Source organism: Mus pahari, chromosome 12 (genome assembly GCF_900095145.1).
Source record: "Mus pahari chromosome 12, PAHARI_EIJ_v1.1, whole genome shotgun sequence".
In the NCBI taxonomy this organism is placed as follows: Eukaryota; Metazoa; Chordata; class Mammalia; order Rodentia; family Muridae; genus Mus; species Mus pahari.
Genome location: NC_034601.1, coordinates 16,112,939 through 16,119,535, shown reverse-complemented (window position 1 = coordinate 16,119,535; position 6,597 = coordinate 16,112,939).

Sequence of the window (6,597 nt, the reverse complement as noted above, 5' to 3'; positions counted from 1 at the left end):
AAGTGAGAGGAGGTAAGTATGTTTGGGGTCACCCTTACAAGCACTCCTAAAGATGCCCTATTCCAATTCTGCAAAAAGAAGTTAAGGAGTGCTGTAGGTGGGAGCAGCCAGAACTGTGAGATTGAGGTAAGAGAGTTTTGTTTGTTTTACGTATAGACGTCCAATAACTCACACCATTTGTTAAAAATACTATTTGGAGCCATGCAGTGGTGGTGCAGGAGAACTACACAGAGTTGAAAAAAGCAAAACAAACAAATACAAACACACACACACACACACACACAATTAGGGATGGCTCAGTGGGTAAGGGTAAAAGCGCTTTGCTGGCAAACCTGATAACCCGAGCTGGGATCCTGGGATACACATGGTGGAAAGAGAGTATTGACTCACAGGTACATGTGTGCTTTGCCTACGTGTATGAACGTAAATGACATGCATGCCTGCCGAAAGACACCACAAGAGGACATCAGATGCCTTGGAACTGGAATTTGGGAGGTTGTAATTTACAATGGAGGTGCTGGGAACCCTAGTTCTTTGCAAGAACAAGTGACTTTAATCCCTTGGCCATCTGCCATCTCTCCAATGCCAAATAGATGGGGTTTTTTTGTTTTTTGTTTTTTGTTTTTTGAGACAGGGTTTCTCTGTGTAGCCCTGGCTGTCCTGGATCTCACTCTGTAGACCAGGCTGGCCTCGAACTCAGATATCTGCCTGCCTCTACCTCCCAAGTGCTGAGATTAAAGGCATGTGCCACCACTGCCTGGCTTTAGATGTTTTTTGTTTTTGTTTTTGTTTTTTTTTTTCTGGTTTTTCGAGACAGGGTTTCTCTGTATAGCCTTGGCTGTCCTGGAACTCACTTTGTAGACCAGGCTGGCCTCGAACTCAGAAATCTGCCTGCCTCTGCCTCCAGAGTGCTGGGATTAAAGGCATGCACCATCACGCCCGGCTTAGATGTAATTTTAAGATGTTTTAAATACTATTTGGGGGAGGCAAAGAGAAGAATCATGACTTTGAAATCAATTTGGACTGTTATCTTTTTGTTTTGTTTGTTGTTTTTGTTTGTTTTGTTTTGTTTCATCTGGCTTTTTCCCCCATGTCAGGGTTTCTCTGTGTAGCCTTGGATGGTCTGGAATTCACTTTGTAGACCAGGCTGTCCTCGAATTCACAGAGATCTGTCTGCCTGCCTCTGCCTGAGACCTTATCTTAAAAATAAAATAAAATAAAGTAAAATAAAACCCTAACTTTTCCTCTATTGAACTGCTTTTGTCAACAGAAAATGTGTGGGCTTGTGAGATCATGGGCTCAGTGGGTAAAAGCATTTGCCACCACACCCGATAACCTGAGAACTGTCTCCAGAACCTACATGGAAGAAGGATGTGTATGATGATATTATGTGCCCCTCCTCCACAAATATGCTCCCAAAATAAATACCATGTAACTTTAAACCTTTTAAATTAAAAACCATCTGGTTATGTTTGTCTGAGGGTAGCTTTTGGTTTTCTATTATGCTTACATATTTATTATTTTGACCATATCACAGTTTTGATATGAGCAAATACTGAAGATAGATAAGGCAAGAAATTGTGTAAAAGGATTCCTCTATTCTTGTTTTTCAAAAATAATTTGAATTATTTTAGTTCTTTTGCCTTTCCATATAAATTTTAGAATATTCTTGCATATATGTACTTTTAGGAGTGGCGCATATATATATATATATATATATATATATATATATATATATATAGTCTCTCTATGTGGCCTTTGCTGTCCTAGAACTCTTGATGTAAACCAGGCTGGCCTTAAACTCATAGAGATCTGTAGGGAGAATCTCTTGTGTACTGTGTGAACCCATCACCTGTCAATAAAGAGCTGATGGCCTACCAGCAAGAGGCAGGAAATAGAAGGCAGGGATTCTGATAGACATTGGGATTTCGCCCTGGGCTCAGAGGAGACAGACTCATGAAACTGAAGCGAGGCCAATAGCCATATGGTATACATAGAATAGATGAGATGAGATATTTGCTATTAGCTAGTCAGGACAAACCCAAGCTTATGGCCTACACATTTACTCATAAATAATTAAGTCTGGGAACTCATAATAATTATTCTGGGAACAAAACGCTCCTGGTTACAGAGATCCACGTGCATATGCCTCCTATGTTCTGGGGTTAAGGATATGATTAACAAGGATATCCTGACAAGGTTTCAGGTTTTCGAGACAGTCTTGATAGTGTAGTTCAAACTATGTTCACACTCACAGCAGTCTTTCCTGCCTTAGGCCGCACCACAACTGGCTCAGCTGGCTCAGAATCTCTCTGTGTAGCCCTGGCTGTCCCAGCTCTCGCTCTGTAGACCAAGCTGGTTTCAAACTCAGAGATCTACCTCCCTCTGTTTCCTAAGTTTTGGGGTTGAAGGTGGCTGCCACCATGCCAGGCCAAGGCTAATCTTTTTTTTTTTTTTAAGATTTATTTATTTATTATATGTAAGTACACTGTAGCTGTCTACAGACACGCCAGAAGAGGGCGTCAGATCTTGTTACAGATGGTTGTGAGCCACCATGTGGTTGCTGGGATTTGAACTCCGGACCTTCAGAAGAGCAGTCGGGTGCTCTTACCCACTGAGCCATCTCACCAGCCCGCCAAGGCTAATCTTATCTCTAAAAACTCTTGCTGGAGTTGGTGAAAGTTCAGGCTAGACATTTAGCAGATGTGGCCTCAAAAAAGAAGAGTCCTTAGACTCGTGGCAGGGATTTTGTGCTCTGTAGTTGAGAGGCCTCCAGGCTCAGCACAGACTGGAGAGTTTCTCATTGGCACAGATCAGATTCATCATCACATAATTACCAAATCAAGAATTCCAGATGTCGGGGGGGGGCTGTGAGATGGCTCAGTGTGCAAAGACAGTTGCCACTCACGACTGGTGACCTGAGGTTGATCCCTGAAACCCACATAAAGAGAAGGAAAGAACTGACTCCACAAAGTTGCTTTCTGACTCCCACATATGCACTATGGCGCATGCATGTGAGCACACATACATGCATGCATGCATGCACGCATACTACACACATACAGAAACATATCACATGCAATGTTTGAGAAAAATGATAATAATTTCAGATAGGGGCTGGAGAGATGGCTCAGTGGCTATGAGTGCTTGCTGCTTTTTCAGAGGACCTGAGTTCGATTCCCAGCACCCACATCAAGCTGCTCACAACCACCTGCTCCAGGAAGACAGTCACCCTTCTCTGGCCTCCACTGATACCTGTGCACGGACACACATACACGTACATAAAGAGTACATAAATATACACAATTAAATTTAAAACAAGATTTTATTTATAAATTATGTATGTCTACACAGGTGAATGCAGAGGCCAGAGATATGGTCTTCTGCAGCAGGAGGCACAGGTAGATTTTTGTTGTTGTTGTTGTTTTGTTTTGTTTTTAAGATGTATTTATTATTATACATAAGCACACTGTAGCTGACTTCAGATGCACCAGAAGAGGGTGTCAGATCTCATAATGGGTGGTTGTGAGCCACCATGTGGTTGCTGGGATTTGACCTCTGGACCTTTGGAAGAGCAGTCGGGTGCTCTTACCTACTGAGCCATCTCACCAGCCCTTAAATTTTTATTTTATTTTATGTGTATAGATGTTCTGCTTGGATATATATGTTTGTGCATCACTTGTACGCCTGATGCCTGAGGAGGCCAAAAGAAGGGATCAAATCCTCCAGAGCTGAAGTTACAGACAGTTGTGAGCTGCCATGTGAATGCTGGCACTTAAATCCCAGTCCTCTGGAAGAGCAACTACTCTTAACTGCTGAGCCATCACTCCAGCCTTAAAATAAAATCTTAAAAAAAATTACAAGGGAGCAGGAGAGATGACACAGAGGTTAAGAGCACTGACTCCTCTTCCGGAAGTCCTGAGTTCAATTCCAAGCAACCACATGGTGGCTCACAACCATCTGTAATAGATCCAATGTCCTCTTTTGGTGTGTGTGGAAACAGTGACAGTGTACTCATATACACAAAATAAATAAATCTAAAAAACATTACCATCAATGGGGGGAGAGGCCCTTGGTCCTGTGAAGGTTCTATGCCCCAGTATAGGGGAATGCCTGGGCCAGGAAGAGGGAGTGGGTGGGTGAGGGAGCAGGGGGAGGGGAGAGGGGCTAGGGGATTTTCAGAGGGGAAACTAGGAAAGGGGATAACATTTAAAATGTAAATAAAGAAAATATTTAATAAAAAAAATTAATGCTGGGTGTGGTGGCACACACCTTTAATCCCATCACTTGGGAGGCAGAGGCAGGTGGATCTCTGTGAGTTCAGCCTGCTCTACAAAGCAAGTTCCAGGACAGCCAAAGCTACATAGTGAGATTTTTGCCTTGAATACTCTTCTCCCCGCTCCCCAAAGGTGCTTGGACCAGAGAAAGCAAATACCTCTCAAATTCACATTCCCTCAGCAAGCGAAAAACTGAATGTGATTAGTTACTTGATAAGAGTCCAGCCCCTGGGACGGCTCAGCAGGTAAAGGCACTTGCTGCCAAGCCTGAGTGCCACATCCTAGACCCACACACACCATCAGTAGACTCTTGCAAGTTGTCCCCTGACTTCTCTGCACATGCCATGCCATGTGCACACCCAAATCCACAAAGTGAATCGATGTAATGGAAGTAGTTTAAAGAACACAGCCCCTAAAGCTGCCAGAGAGACTCTGACCAGAAGAAAACACCTCTACAGTATGCCCAGGAACACTGCAGAGTTAGTTGTACAGTGTCACCTGGAGTCTGTGAAGGAGGTCACAGAGCTTGATGGCACAATTTCAGATTGCAAAATGCAAGTCATTTTTATTCAAAAGGAAGTGTTTGCATTAGAGTATACTTTATTTGTTTCTGTATGCATATGCATTTTGTCTGCATGTAGGTCAGTGCATCAGTGCAGACATGGTGCCATGAATTCAAAAGAGGGCACTGAGTCATTTGGAACTGGAGTTACAGACAACTGTGAGCTGCCATGTGGGAGCTGGGAACTGAGCCCAGGTCCTCTGGGAGAGCCACAGTGCCCTTAATTATGAACTTGAACTCCTTTCTCCTTCTTTTAAACCCAGGGGAGCGGGGAGTTGCTGAGACTCTAAGGATTGCATTCGACTTGATATTAATTCTGGAAGAACTGGTACTATTACTATGCTGTTTTGAGATGGGACCTTGCTATGATGCCCAGTCTAATGTCTAAGGGGTTGGCACAAGTGGCCTCCCTGCCACATATCCCAAGTACCCAACATGGCAGATATGTGCCATCATGATCAGGTATTGTCTTGAATCTAATTCACAGACATAGTATACGTCTCCGTTTAATTACATTTACTTTGTTCACTTTTTGGTAGTGGGTATCAACCCAGGATTTCACCAGTGCTCAGCAAGTTTTCTCCCACAGAGCTACATGCCAGCCCTTGTTTGTTTTTGAGACAAGGTCTTTCTTTGTAGCCCAAGCCTGGCCTCAAATTTGATCCTCCTGCTTCAGCCTCCCTAATGCCAGAATAGGAATATACCATTACATCTGGTTTTGTTTGTTTGTTTTGGTTTTTCTTTTCTTTTCTTTTCTTTTCTTTTCTTTTCTTTTCTTTTCTTTTCTTTTCTTTTCTTTTTGTTTTTTGTTTTGTTTTTTGTTTTTTTTGTTTTTCGAGACAGGGTTTCTCTGTATAGCCCTGGCTGTCCTGGAACTCACTCTGTAGACCAGGCTGGCCTAGAACTCAGAAATCCACCTGCCTCTGCCTCCCAAGTGCTGGGATTAAAGGTGTGCGCCACCACTGCCCAGCCTGTTTTTTTCTTTTGTTTTGTTTGGTTTGGTTTGGTTTGGGGTTTTTTTTTGTTGTTGTTTTTAAATTTGAATTTTTAACTGTTTCAAAAATGTACACGTTTCAGAAAGAGAATTTGATTGAGACTTGAGAGGGGGACCACAAAACATGTGTGTGGTAGTCTGAATGAGAATGACTCCTTTAGGCTTAGGCATTTGATCACCTGGTCCAAAGTTGGTGACACTCTTTGGGGTGTGTGGTGGTTTGAATATGTTTGGTCCAGGGAGTGGCACTATTAGGAGGTGTGTGGCCTTGTTGGAGGAAGTGCGTCACTGTGGGAGTGGGCTTTGAGACCCTTCCCCTAGCTGCCTGGAAGACAGTTTGCTTCTGGCTTCCTTTGAATGACTGTGTAGAACTGTCAATCCTCCAGTACCATGTCCTCCTGCGTGCTTCCTGCTATGATCATAGTGGACTGAACCTCTGAAAGCCAGCCTCAGTTAAATATTTGCCTTTATAAGAGTCGCCTTACGGGGCTGGAAGGATGGCTCAGTGGTTAAGAGCACTGAGTGCTCTTCCAGAGGTCCTGAGTTCAATTCTCAGCACTCACATGGTGGCTCACAACCATCTGTAGTGGGATCTGACACCCTCTTCTGGTGTGTGTCTAAAGACAGGTCATATATATGTATATATATATATATCATGAATAATTCTTTTAAAATTTTTTTAAAAAGAAAGGAGTTGCCTTGCTCATGGTCTCTCTCTCTCTCTCTCTCTCTCTCTCTCTCTCTCTCTCTCTCTCTCTCTCTCT